Source organism: Giraffa tippelskirchi, chromosome X (genome assembly GCF_054371585.1).
Source record: "Giraffa tippelskirchi isolate mGirTip1 chromosome X, T2T-mGirTip1v1.2.pri, whole genome shotgun sequence".
NCBI classification, from domain to species: domain Eukaryota; kingdom Metazoa; phylum Chordata; class Mammalia; order Artiodactyla; family Giraffidae; genus Giraffa; species Giraffa tippelskirchi.
The window spans coordinates 133,546-147,907 of NC_137289.1; the positions used below are offsets into that span (position 1 = coordinate 133,546).

Genomic DNA, 14,362 nt, shown 5'->3' on the forward strand with positions numbered 1-14,362 from the left:
CTCATGGTCATACAGGGTCCTATTCTTGGCAACCCAAGTCTCTGGACTCCCAGGCCAGGGCTCTCTCAAGCACCTCCTGCTCTTGTCTCAGACCCCAGCAAGCAAATGCATATTTGGGAACACACTGATTAGTATGCAAGGCAGCCTGACCTTTATGCTTCCAGAATCGGCAACCTTTTGTGGACACCATGGGAGGACGAGGTTCTGGATAAATAATGAAAAGAACGACACACTGTGGAGACAACCAGAAGCCCTGCTCTGACCGCAGAGTCCTCCTCACGTTCCAAGTCCTGAATCCCAAATATCTACACAGACAACCACTCAGGCTGCCCTAAGGAAGAAGATGCAAAACCATAGACCTGTCCCTCACCCCAGCCTCCAAAAGAGGGCTAATTTCAGAGTATGAGCATGCCTGCTAAGTCAGTTCAGTCGTGTCTGACTCTTTGCAACCCCATGGACTGTAGCCCACCAGGCTCCTCTGTCCATGGGATTCTCCAGGCAAGAATACTGGAGTCAGTTGCCATTCCTGACCCAGGGATCGAACCTGCATCTCTTATGTCCCCTGCATTGCAGGTGGATTCTTTACCACTAGCACCATCTGGGAAGCCCTTCTAGAGTATCAGGATCTTTGTTACTCAATTCCTGAAGGGAACCAGTTCCTGGAAGATGGGCCCAGCCCAGCATTGCAAGAGGTCTTGGAATGTCCTACGAAGGCCCAAGCATGGCCTCAGGAGAACGTGGCTCTCAGGACACACATGGGAAGAATTCCCTCTTCTTAGCAGGGAGCCTCTTCACCTCAGGAACAATCCTCTGAGACTTGTGAGTTCCCCTACTGCCCTGCAGACAGTTTCTTCCCACTTTTAGGAACCCAGATATATGAAATCCACCATGAGAGAGTCATTTATGTATTTTTCTTACAGGATAAGGGTAGAGGAAAGTCTTAAAAATGCAAATACCCTCCAGTAAGCTGGTGTATATAGTCACACTAGAATATACTCGGAGAAGGCACTGGCAACCCACTCTAGTACTCTTGCCTGGAAAATCCCATGGATGGAGGAGCCTGGTAGGCTGCATTCCGTGGGGTTGCGAAGAGTCAGACACGACTGAGCGACTTCACTTTCACTTTCACTTTTCACTTTCATGCATTGGAAAAGGAAATGGCAACCCACTCCAGTGTTCTTGCCTGGAGAATCCCAGGGACGGCAGAGTCTGTTGGCTGCCGTCTAACCAGTCACACAGGGTTGGACACGACTGAGGCGACTTAGCAGCAGCAGCAGCAAAATATACTCAGGTGGCTCAGTGGTAAAGAATTTGCCTGCCAATGCAGGACACTCAGGAGACGTGAGTTTGAGCCCTGGGTCAGGAAGATCCCCCGGAGGAGGAAATGGCAACCCCCTCCAGTATTCTTGCCTGGAGAAATCCCCTGGACAGAAGAAGTCTGGCGGGTGACAGCCCATGGGATCACAAAGAGTGGGATGTAGAGACTAAACATCAACATCAAAGGCCATCCTCATAGTGACCCAGATGGTCAGAAAGGAATTAGTCCTATTTTACATCAGAGGAAACTGAGGCTCAGGAGGAGCAAGTCATAATCCCAAGGCTGCCCAGCAAGCAAATGACAGAATCTCAGGTCTGGAGACCAGTGCTCGCTGCCTTACTGCACACTGAGAATAGACGAGGAATGAACAGAGCTCAGCAAGGGATCAAATGTTCTGAGGGAGATCCTGGAAGTGCCTGTCTCTGGAGGGACTTACTACCACTCCCAGGACTCAGCTCACGGGCCCCCACTTCCCCAACAACACTGTTCTGAGACACCACTGCCAGCCTGATCTCCTTCTGCAAAGGTGGGACTGGACACCGTTGGACACTCATTCACAGAAATACAGGTTCCAAATACCTGATCAATCAGATGCGAATAGCCAGCGTCCTGAGTCCTGGGACCTTGTCCTAAAGGGGCATTCCTTCTTTCCTTGCCAATCCTTACAGTGCTGGTCCTGCAGCCGAATACAGCCTTTCCGGACACTTGGCTTGAGGACACTCTGCACCTGTTTATTAAAAGAGATGGTGTTAGGAAATAGATGGCTTCCTGGGTTCAAACCCTGAGGCTCTGCTGTGTGACCCTGGGCACATTCCTTTCCTTCTCTGGGCCTGCTTCCTCATTTGTCACACTACCTTGGATTAGATGCACACACCACCGCCCCATGCAGTATTTAATCATGTGCCTTTCTTTTAAGGATCTTATGAGTGAAGCCTTCCTGTAGGCACGGGACTTGATGCTGGGGATTGAGAAAGAATAGGGAAGTAAGGACCAGCCCCTGCTCTAAAAAAGCTCAAATTCTCATTCTGAAACATTTTTTATTTCTTTTTTGGTCATGCTTTTTCCCTTCTTGCTGACTTACCTTTTCAGAAAACGCCCCCCGCTTCCGTAGAAGAATGGAAATTGGCAAGGAGAGAAGGAAAAGGTCCAATTTGTGCCTTTCCTGTCTTAGGGGAGGCTGAAATTACGAGTCCAAGTGTAGTGATGTGCTCACTCGAGTGACCTCCATCCCCCCAAACAGGAGAAAACCCAGGTCTTCTGCTTAAGAGGTTTGAGCTCTTAGGCATGAGGCATTATTACAGAAATTCCAGCTCGCTCCTGATCCTTAGTACCCTGAGTTCCCTGAAGGGGGGAATGGCACTGCCTGCGTGTGCAGTCCGGGCGCTCGGGCCGCCGTTGCAACCGGAGCGAGGAGCGCCCGCCCGCACCACCTGTCCCCGCCGGCATTCCAGAGTAGAGGCCGAATTGGCAGCCAGCCGGCCCGGATCCATCGCCGCCTCAGTCCGCGCGGGCCCTCCTAGGAGTGTGTCTCCTGGATTCAACTCCCAGCCGCTCCTGGACGAGCCCCTAAAGACTTCTTCCTCTCTGGCGGGAGCCGCGCGCGCCTCTCTCTTCGCGCTGCTGCTCCGAGGCCGCCGCAGACGGATGCAGGGCCTCAGGAGATGCGGGGACCTGGGCTCCCTCTGCCGGGCCCTGCTCACCCGGGGCCTGGCCCCCTGGGTCACTCTCGTGCTCTTGCTCGGCATGGGCTCGGCGCCATATTCTGCAAGATTTCCTGTCCCGGAGCCAGGTACGTTTTAGGCGAAAGCGGGACTCGCGCTTCCGGCCAGGGCGCGCGGAAGCGGTGCGGGAAGGGCAAGCAACCGCGAGGAGAGGAAAGGGCGCCAAGTTCCGGCTGGCCCGCGGCGGCCGGGCTCGGGGGCTCTGGAGGGGAGCGGCGCGCGTTTGGCTACGCTGAGGCTCCTTCCCCGCGCTTCCGCGGGCACCCTTAGCGCAGCGTCTCAGCTAGCAAGTCGGGGTGCTCGCGGACCCCCTTCCCCCAGGGGAACTCGGAACGCTGGGCTCTGAGCTCCCTCGAAGCGGCCCCCAAGGTGGGCAACCCGGCGCAGGCAAGAGCAGGGCTTCGGAGGAACACGGCGAAGGAGCCCGAGATTGGGCAGGGGAGGAGGGGGCAGAGTACGCGCCAAGGAGTCTGGGGGCAGAAGCGCCAGGGAGAGTACGGTGGGCGAAGCGGGATGGGGATGGGAGCCGCGGGGCCACCGAGAGTGGAACGAGATGCGCGGAGGTTCGAACCCATGGTAGGAGTTGGGGAATGGGGCAACCCGGACAGGCGGGGTCCCACGGGTACGAAATCCCGCGAAACGGCTCCAGAGAGCTCTGGTGCGGGTAGAGGGCAGGCGGCCAGCGGTAAGGAGTCGAGGGGGCAGGGAGAAGGGGTGTGTGGCAGAAGGCACAGCGCTGAGCCTGCGGGAAGGAAGGAAGCGGGGAAGGGCGCCGCGAAGGGAGTGGGAAAGGGGAGCAACCGCGGCGCCAGGGGAGGGGGCGGTGCGGGCGCGCGGTGAGCGTGGGCTGAGCTTCGGGATTGACTTAAGAAGCTTGGGTTTCCCCCAGCGTCGGGAACCTGGAGGAGAAATCCAAAAGCTGCTGCTGGCTTTGGTGATGCTCTTCCTATTTGCGATGAGCGTCCTCCAATACGTGTGCCCCGGCACAGAATACCAGCTCCTCCGTCCGCAGGCGTTCAGCTCCCCGCTGCCAGACCCGTGCCTCTCAGAGGAGGAGAGCTCCGCCAGGTTCGTGCCCCATTACACGTTCAGCCGCGGCGACCTTCTGTGCAAGGCAGACTTCGACATCAAGGGCGATGACCTGATCGTGTTCCTGCACATCCACAAGCCCGGCGGCACTACTTTCGGCCGCCACCTGGTGGGCAACATCCAGCTGGAGCAGCCGTGTGTGCTGCGTGGGTCAGAAGACATGCACTTGCCACCGGCCGGGTAAGAGGGAGACCTGGCTCTTCTCCAGGTTCTCCACGGGCTGGAGCTGCGGACTGCACTCCGACTGGACCGAGCTCACCAGCTGCGTGCCCGCCGTGGCTGAGACCATCCAGGTCAGTGCGCGCCCGCGGCCGAGCGGGGCCCCCGAAGCCGAGCCAGGGAGCTGACCCGGCCCGGCGGGCGGGCAGAGGATCGGAAGGCGTGGCCGATCGGTGTGGGTGACCCAGGGAGCACCTCGGCGTCCCTGCAGTGGCGCCTGGGCTGGGCAGGCGCCTGGCGCCCTGGCGCGTGGGAGCACGGCGCTGTGGCGGCCACAGGAAGCTCCTCCATCCTACCCGGGATGGCTCCTGTGTCTGTGCAAGGGTTGGCCTGCTTGGCACCTCGGAGTGCGCGGAGGAAGCGGCTGGAAGGCCCGGGACGAGCGCCCCCTGGTCGCCGCCTGGACAGCGTACCAAATGTAGATTCAGCACTGGCGCGCCCAAAAGAGCCGCGCTCTTCCTGTAGTGTGCCTGAGCCCCTCCAGCCCCTCTCTTTTCTCAGCCTCCAGGTTCCCAAGCCGCCTTTCTCTGCTTTGAGGATCCTGCATTCTTGCCCTTCCTCCCCGGCCATTACCCTCGCTTAGTCTATTCGCCTCTCTTTCTCTTGCTTGGGATCTTGTCAGCTCCTGGCCGCTTGCTCTTTCCTTCTCCCTCCGTTTTCCTTTCTCACTTTGCTTCCCTTCCTTTCTTTAACCTTTTCTGTTTCTACCCCCCCACCCCCGCTTCCTTCCGTACTTTTGTCGCCTCGCTCCTCCTTTCTCTCCGCAGGCTCTACTCTCCTTGGGCTAATGAATGTCCCTCTGTGGCTGTTTGCGGACCCCCAGAGAGAGCTCGTGGTACCCAGCTTGCGCCCCTGGCCAAGGGCTGCACGTGGGGCATCCCCTGCGCTTTGTGTGTGCAAGGGGCACCTCGCGGGCAGAAGGACGGGTTGGGACGCTGCTGCAGATCCCTTGTGGGGCTCAGTCTTGAGAAACCTCTCCTGAATTACAAATTCCTGAGCCCTAGAGCAGGGCGCTGCCAGTCCACTTGCTGGGAACCTAGGGCTGATGCTGAAAGAGCTGTCTTATGAAAAGCCAGTCACTTTTGAAGCAAGGGCATTTTCCTCCAGCCAGCTGCAATGCCTGGTTGCTGGAGGTCAGGGAGTGCCATAAAGGGGGGAGTAGGAAGGACACTTTGGGGTGCAATTGCCCCAGTCAGGGCTCCCATTCTGCTGCTCTGCATAAAACAGAGAGGGCTGCTGCAGGGGATGTTGGGAATGGATAAGGTGAGTTTAGTTGACATGGCCATGCTCTCTGTCTCTCCACTGAGCTGACCACAGGGGGTTGCTGCTGCTGCAGAGGCTGCTTCCCTGGACAGACTCCCCACTGCCCGTGGTGAGGGCTGCTCTGCTCCAGACTCTGTCACCTGTTGTTGGTACCTCTCTGAATACAGCCGCCAAAGCAGGTTTTTCTGTCCAGCCCTAGAGTAAATGGTGCCCTCCGACCTTCTGGTCATCGTTGAGATTTAGAGGAAACCTCACCCCCTCCTCACTTCCCCATCCCTCAGTTGACAGTGTCCTTTCTGAATGCTGGAATCCTGGGAGGATCTGTGGAACCTTCATTTCCTTTCCAGCACTAACCTCCCCCGTCCCCAACCTCCTAAGAGAACCTTGACCCTAGGAAGGTTGCCACCTCAATCCATTGTGAGAATTGTGTGAGCCATTGTCACCACCAGACTTTAGGGTTTAAGATGTTCACAAACAATTTGGCAATATTGAAAATCATTCCTCTTGCTGATGGAGCCTGTAGGTGTAGTGAGGTGCTGATATAAAAAAAAGCTCTTGAGGGCAAAAATCGAATTCCACAGCCATGGCTGTGGCAAAGGAGGAAAAATGAAGTCTTGGCCACGATGGACTCCCCGGCCCTCTCTGGAGTTTCACAGGGCACATATGCCTTTTAAAATCTCTTTGGACAGATAGTGTGACATAGTGTGTAAACACACATTGTGATCTTGTGTATTTGATGGCCACTGCCCTCTGGCAGATTCCTTCAGAAAATTTCCATATGATAATGAGGACCCCTCAAGGGGAGGGCTTAGCCTCTTGGACAGTCCCCAGTGGAAGCAAAATTATTTGAAATGAAATACGATTTCCTTGGTCATCAAAAGGGTGATACCACAGTGCCATCTAGTCTAATAAAAGAAGAATCACTTTCTAAAGAGTCGGAGTCACTTGGATCTTCCAACATTCACCAAAATAAAGTACAATTTGCTAGAGAAACACGTGGCTACCCCAAGGGCACTTTATTTCCTTAATTCCTACCCACCTCCGGAAATCGTCATCTTAAAGAGTAGTCATAGCCGGAGGGTTCCAGAATTTCCCAGGATGTTGACTGCTTACAGGACCAGTTCTGTGAATTCTGATAATCTGTGTGAGAGAAGGTGTGCCCAAGTGTGTGACTGTGAGAGTGTGTGTGTGTATGTTGAAAATTTAGAGACAGAGGCATCTGTGCTGGCAGTGATGCGTGAGGCTGGGGAGCTGGTCTCAGGAGACAGAAAGTCAGTCGCGGGGAGTTCCTGTGTGGAGCAGCCTTCCATGCCAGCTGCTGGTGGGCTCTGTGGTCCACAGAGCTGAGCGGAACAGCAGCTCCGTCTGTTTGGCCTGGGAGTTCTGACGCCTGGGCCTCAGGTCCAGGCCAGCCGTGAACCAGCTGCATGACCTTGGACCCGAGCCTGTCCCAGCCTTGTCTGTGTGGAGAGTGCATTCTGGTTCCTGATGAGCTTTGCCATCCCTTATCTCTGCTATGTCTCTGTAAAATTGCGCTGTCGGTAGCAAGAAGGCAGAGTGGGCAGAAGTCTCCCCATTTATCAAATGAGACAGAAGCGCAAAGAGGTTGAAGGACTTTCTCAAGGTCATGGACTCTTTAGTGACACAGCAGGGATCTTGCTCCAGCTTGTGCTGATTCCACAGCCCTGGCTCTGTCGACTGGGACTCCATGAGCAAGTTGTTTGTTTGTTGTTTTTTTTTTGCGAAAGCACAGTGAGGTATTTCATGTGAGTCATTACCACAAAGTGAACACTCCACGGATGCTCACTGGTGTTTTCACCTACATCATCGCCGTTTCCAGTCATTTTTACACATGTTTGAACGAGTGATTGGACCAGGGTTGCCACAGCGATTGGGAAAGAAATAGAATTCTACCTCCCTGAAGCTTTATGCTCTCCATGAGAGGGTCTGGTGGCTGGATGGCAAAGGGGCATCTCATTGCCAAGGCAGGAATCACTGCAAAGCCGAGCAGGGTGGGAGTACACTGGGGGCCTGGTGAATAAGCGTCAGGAGGAGCCATCAGCAGAGACACCTTCTGACTCACTACATCCGTCCATGCTGGGGTGGGGGGGGGAGCGGGCATGAGAGGCCACCGAGGCTGCAAGCCAAGACCTGAATCGTGCTCCCACTGCTACATTCTAGAAGTGCTCGGGCGATATATAACTGCTGAGTGCAAACGGCTGCCATCACGCTGCCTGGAGAGGACAAAGAGAGAGTGCTTGGCTGGCTAAAGGCAACAGTTTACTAAGAATCATATTTGTTTAAAAAAAAAAAAAACCTAGAAATTGCATTCCATGTCTCTGTGTGTGAATATGTTGTTTAGGGGCCAGAGCGAAATCCTGCTCGTTTGAGACTTCCCAAGACTGCTTTTGAAAATGTATCAAAGCATGGTTGCTGATCAGTTCTTCTGACTCCCAGATTCTGCAGGCTTTTTCTCAGGCCAAATTCCCTCTGTTTGTAGCCAACTCTAGTGCATCCCTGAGTCTGTGGGAGGACCTCAGAATTGGGCATCAAGAAACTGCACCAGGCTCATTCTTCCCCAAGGCACTGTGCTGTCTGGCACACTAGGGTGGCAGGTGGCGGTGGGAGAAGATCAACTTCCACCGCTACCCAAATCAGAGAATCTGATCATCATATTCATGGTGCATCTCAGACATTTAGCATCTTTACATTTTGCAGCAGTCATAGGGGAAGAGTAATTAATTGTCACCTAGAATCCACTAGGTTATCACTGACAGGAAAGGACTATATGGCATTTCTATGGAGCATAGCTTGCTCTCTCTTTTGTCTTCTTTGTGGTCACTCCTTTTTAATACTTGTAGTAAAGGCTTCCTTTTCTTTTCTTTTTGTTTAAAGGTAGGTGGCTTTATTTGTTTATTTATTTTTGGCCACGTGGCTGGTGAGATCTTAGTTCTCCAGCCAGGATCGAATCCGGGCTCCGTCAGTGAAAGCACCAAGTCCTAACCAATGGAATGCCAGGGAATTCCCAAGGCGGCTCTGTTTTGACACAGCCATGTCTTGGTAAGAAGTCTATAGTGCATGAGCCTGCTCATGGCTCAGGTGCCCATGCTCCAGTCCTTTCCTCATGCAGTGAAGCAGGACGACGAGACTGGCATGTGGTACAGGGCGAGGCAGCGAGTGAATGGATCAATTTAGGCGGTGGTGCGGTCCTTCTGGTCCCTCAGGCTGTAGGGCACTGGGTTCTCACAGGCTTAGCTTCAATTAGCTGAGGATGCTAAGAGCTCTTATTGCCTCCTGCCCTGCACACATGTATTTCCCAGGAGAGGGGGAGAAATTCACCATGATAAATGAACATCTCTGCCTGGATGGCAAATACGTTGCTGGCATCCCAGCCAAGCTTGAAGTTCTCCAAATAGTATAAAGAGCTATTTGGAATTAGATTTTCTTAATAGTAATTTTAGATTAGTGCTGCTATGTGGCAATAAGAATGTTAGAGCTTGTCTTTTCTAGATGTCTGTTGTCAACTTAAATAGCATGAAATGACATTAAAGAGTAGTCACCTCTTCTATCTGTCATTCTTGAAACGAAATTTTGTGAAGCTACCCATTATATTCCAGGGGAGATGTATCATCTTTGCTCTCACAGAACTTACAGTAGAACAGAATAATTTGGTGTTTTAGATATTTAATAAAGAAAATGAGTTTTGTTTGAAAATGATTTGAATATCAATAATGTCTTTAAAGTGTCATGCCTTTATTGGAATATGTTTTAAAAATAGAGAAAAGTTCATCTGTTTATGTAACAGTTTAGATCTAGTCAGCAAGCTTTGTGGAGTAAGTATTGTGACCTCTGCCTATTGCTGGTAGTCGGAGGAGATAAGAGCCCAGACAAAGCCCCAAAAGCCGAGGTCACCATCTTCAGCCTTAAGTTGATGATGGTAAAGTGCAGAACTACGTAGTATAGACAGGTGAGGAGTGGGGAGGAACCAGTGATTTGGCAAGTCCATCCCACCTCTGTAAAATGGGAGACTTAAACAGGTTGCTTTCTAAGGCCCTTTTCTTTCTAAATGATGAGGAGCAGGCCAGACAAAGGAGAGATCTGTTTGGAAAGGCTTCTGGGAATAGGTGGCTTGTTTTTGGAAGAAACTGGGTTCTCAGGAGACGTGGGTTTCATCCCTGGGTTAGGAAGATCCCCTGGAGGAGGAAAAGGCAGCCTACTCCAGTATTCTTGCCTGGGAAATCCCATGGACAGAGGAGCCTGGTGGGCTACGGTGCATGGGGCCCAAAGAGTTGGACATGACTTAGGGACTAAACAGTGAACAAACAACAAATTTGAGAAGAAAGGAGGCATTGTGGGTGGATGTGGCATCCTGATGGCATCTCAAGGTCAAGTTCCCGAGAAGGTTCATGCCTGGGGGAGAGTTAGGGGGCCTCCTTCTAGAGGTCCTAGAATGGCAACTGGAAGGTTGAACCCCAGTGGTATGAGAAACTCTTGCATGGCAGGAGTGTAAGAAGCACAAAAGTAAGTGAAGGCTGTAGTCAAGTTAAAGGTATAGCTCTGATTTCCAGTCTGGAGTCAAGATGGTACCACTGACAAAACAGAGAGGTTGAGAAGGGGATCTAATGAGTGCTGGGAGGGTGCTGCGAGTTGTGACCAGTCTAACTTGCCTAGGTTTCTACTGGCCAAAGCTTGCAAAGAAATGAGAACCAGAGTTCTGAACAGGTTAGAGCTTAGTTGTATATGTAGGAGTCTGTGAACCCAGTTAATCGACTTCACAGTTGGCAGTATTATTTAAATGATCGCTGCAATTTTCATTTGGGAATCTTAGGCAAGGAGAAGACTGTTTAAATAGAGGAAAAGATCGACAGTTATGATTACATAAAGATGAGAAATGTTTATCTGTCCAAAAATAACCAGAATGAAAAGGCAGGTGTCAAACTGCTGAAAATATGCACAACAAATAAAACAGACAAAAGGCTGACATCTTTCCTGGAAAAAGAACTCCAACGAATTGAGCAGAAAAACAAAGGCTGTGGCCGGAACATTTGCAACATGGAACCACAGCTAGTTTACAGAAAGGGAAAAGCTTAGTTTTTAGTTTCTAAACTAAACTAAAGAAAAAAGTTTAGTTTCACTAGTACTAAAGAAATGCACATTTCAAGTAATTGTATGTAGGAAAACCTTTTTGCTTCTCTAATTAATTAATTTCTCAGATTGAAAAAAAAAAAAAACAGCAACTTGGTATACATCAACACCACTGCCAAACAAAAAAAGGATAGTAGCCAGTGTTGACAAAGGTATGGTAAATACTATCATTCATATACATTGTTGATGGAAATGTAAATTGAAATGATTCTTTTGGAAATAAAATAGGTAAACAGAGAACATGGACAGTATGTCTTTGACCCACTATTGCTTTTCTGGGATTTTACTGAAAAACAGTCCTGTACATGTCTTTCTATCACTCACTCACTTATTTATTCATTTATTTACAAATATTTATTGAATATCTCATCAATATGCTATGTGCTGGAGGCACTGCGAGGAACCAGGTGGACATGGTCCCTGGCTTCATAGAGTGGGAAAGGTAGACATGAAACAAATAATTCATTACTGAAAATTGTGAGAAGTGCCATGAGGAAAAAGCAGAGGGTGACATGACAATGGCATCCTAGGAGGCTCCCATTATTTGTAAGTTATTTGGAGTTATTTGTAAGTGTGACAAATTGGAAAAATCTGATCGACACATAGGTGAATGGTTCAAGAAATCTCAGTACATCCACTTGAGGGATTATTTCAAAACCATTTAAATGTCCTTTATTTAGAGTATGGAAAATTGGTAGTGATTTAATGCTAAGGGAAAAAGAGATAGACAGTTATGGGCCCAGTATGACAACAATTATGTGAGAGAGAGAGCAAAGGGGTGGGGGTGGAAGGAGAGAGGCAAATCATCTTTCCATCCCTCTCAAATCTAAGCATAAAAGGCAAAGGATGGAAGAAAAATACCAAAATATCAATAGCTCAGTTAGTGACTTATTTTCTTTCTCTGTCTCTTTGAAGGATTTTAATTTTCTTTGTGAGTATGCATTGCTTTCATAATAAAATAAATATTAACAGTTTTTAAATGATGCTTTATTATGGCTTTGATAAATTACACATGTCTTCTTTTGGTTTCTAAAAACTATGGCTAGTTATGTCATTAGCCTCTTGATATTCTGGGAGTCCTTAAGGAGGAAAGCAGCCTTGGCTAAATAAACTCTCAGACTGAAAGGCAGAGGTGATAAGTCAGACATCGACTATTGATTTTTCTGATGATTGGCTGTTATCACATTCCAAAGAATCCATGGAACTCTTACACTAGTACAGTACAGAGATATTTGAGTGGATTGCCATTGCTTGTTCTCTGTTTAAACATTAAATGAAACAAATTAATAATGGCACACAGAAATAAAAGGCTTACTCTCTTCAGCCAGAGCCACCCAAGATAGCCTGGACTTTGAATACTCGTGAGCCTCTTTTCAAGTGAGCTGATACGAGAGCTAATGGTCCGATTAGAAGAGCGAAGTCTTGGGGTTGAAGAAGAACTGTAGGTTCTAAACATCCACAACTGAGGGCTTAGATCAGTTAGTGCACGTGCTGCCTTCATCCAGGAGAGAAGGGGAGTACAGTCTGCTGCAGCAGCCTCCCCCTAGAGCAGTTTCACTTCACAACAGCATTGCCCCCGGTTAACTGTAAATTAAGTTGACTAGACCAGCCAACGTCTTTGGCACTAGGGACCGGCTTCATGAAAGACTGTTTTCTCACAGACTGGGGATGGTGTGGGGATGATTCAAGTGCATTACATTTATTGTGCACTTTATTTCTATTATTATTTTATCAGCTCCACCTCAGGTCATCAGGCATTTGATCTCAGAGGTTGGGGACCCCTGGACTAGAACACTGCATTCCTCAACTGCTCTGGGTATCTGAGGGGCCACTAAATACAGTGAGGTTCAGAATCTTATTGTTGAAACTCCACAAAGACTACATTCTAGGGACAAGCTATTTTGACAGTGTAAAGAACGTGCTTCACAGTTGGGAAGCTAATATCAACATTCTGTGCCAAATAAGATGAGATATTTAGTCACTGAGATTAGGGGGGGAAAATGGTATAGATGGAAATATTCGGTCTTCCATTAAAGTGTAATGAAGAATCCAATTAATGGTATATGTCTTCTAATACACTGCCATTGTAAGCTTAGAGAAATATTTGTCTAAACTCTTAGTAAAATATTTACTGGCAGAAAAGCTTTCCCAGCTTTGCTAGGTATTGGACTTCGCAGATTATTCAGTTGGTCTTATTGTGTACCATTTATTACTTCTGCCATTTTACCTCTAAGAACAGTGTTGAAGACTTTGGCACATGTCAGAGCATTACACTAAATAAATCTGTCTTGCATATTCCACTGTGCTTTTTCTGGAATATTATAAATATTCAAATATAGGCACACATGCAAATTCAAAATAAAATTCAATAATGCAAATTCGGTATAAATTCCATATTTATAACTTAGCAATAGTTTTGAACTTGTTATCCTATAATATAAATGTATCAAATATGAGCTCATGGGAATTACCAATAAATATATTTTTTCTGATTAAACTGTGGGTTCTTTTTTAGTCACAATTTAAATTTCAATTCTTGTATATATTATAAGAGAATAATTTGCACTTCATTTTGCACTTCATTTACTCTGATTTGTGAAGAATCATGTTCTTTCTTGACCTAAATGTCTGCAAAGAGAGCTTCTTATTCGGTTTGATTGGTTTTTTGAATTTTACCGGTGGGGATGCCCTACTGAGCCTAAGAGAATTGGTCTGTTGTGAAGAGTATAGTTGTAATAAATCACTTCCATGCACATTTCTGAAGGAATACAGAGCATCTGAAATGTGTGCAATGCATTGGTTTACATCAGATGGATTAGGCTTGTGGCACTGTTCCTTGCATTAATTGACCTTTCCCCATAACTGTATAGTATCAGCTCAGATTCACTCATGGAAATCATTGGACTTTTGCTAACTTCTTACAAGAGAGTGAATGCAAGCAGAGTGTTTAGAAATTGACTAGAGTTACCAGGTTACAGCCAGGATACATGGAGGTACTTTTTTAAAAGTCCTTTTGACCTTGGCAGCCAACTCCTCAGTTACTACAATAAATAGAAGTTGACTAAACTCACCAGTTAAAAGGCATAGATTATTTCAACTGATGAAAGTACAAAATCTAGCTATATTCTGTGTATGAGAGACAAAGCTAAAACATTAGGACACTGATAGGATTGGAATAGATATTCTATGCAAACACTAACCAGAAGGAGGCTGATATAGCTAAATTAATTAAGGCAAAACCTTTTAGGGGGATAAACAGGGTCACTGGATAATGATAAAATGTTCAGTTTTTCAGATAATAATTCTAGACCTGTAGCACTTAATACCATAGTTTTGAAATATATAAAGTGAAAATGGATAGAGCTATTAGGAGAAATTGTAAAATCTACTAACCTCTTTCAGACATTGCAAAATGAAATGAACAAAAAGTGAGTAAGGATACAGGGGATTTGAGCAACATGCTTAACAAACTCATTGTAGGAGACCAGCATCCAATTAGAAAAATACACTTTCTTCTCAAACACGTACAGAACATTTATGAAAACAGACCAAATACTAAGCCATAAAGTTGGCCTGGAAAAGCTCCAGTAGGTAAATAACTTACAGT

General features: G+C 48.2%; 1 pseudogene across 1 annotated transcript in view; it reads left to right on the top strand.

Annotated features, from left to right (window-relative positions):
- Positions 1 to 3,081: 3,081 nt before the first annotated feature.
- Positions 3,082 to 14,362, top strand: part of LOC145535805 (heparan-sulfate 6-O-sulfotransferase 2 pseudogene) — a 107,484-nt pseudogene continuing 96,203 nt past the window's right edge. The window contains exons 1-2 of the transcript XR_014075497.1: positions 3,082 to 3,107; positions 3,929 to 4,421. The product of XR_014075497.1 is annotated as a heparan-sulfate 6-O-sulfotransferase 2 pseudogene (transcript). The remainder of the gene's footprint in view (positions 3,108 to 3,928; positions 4,422 to 14,362) is intronic.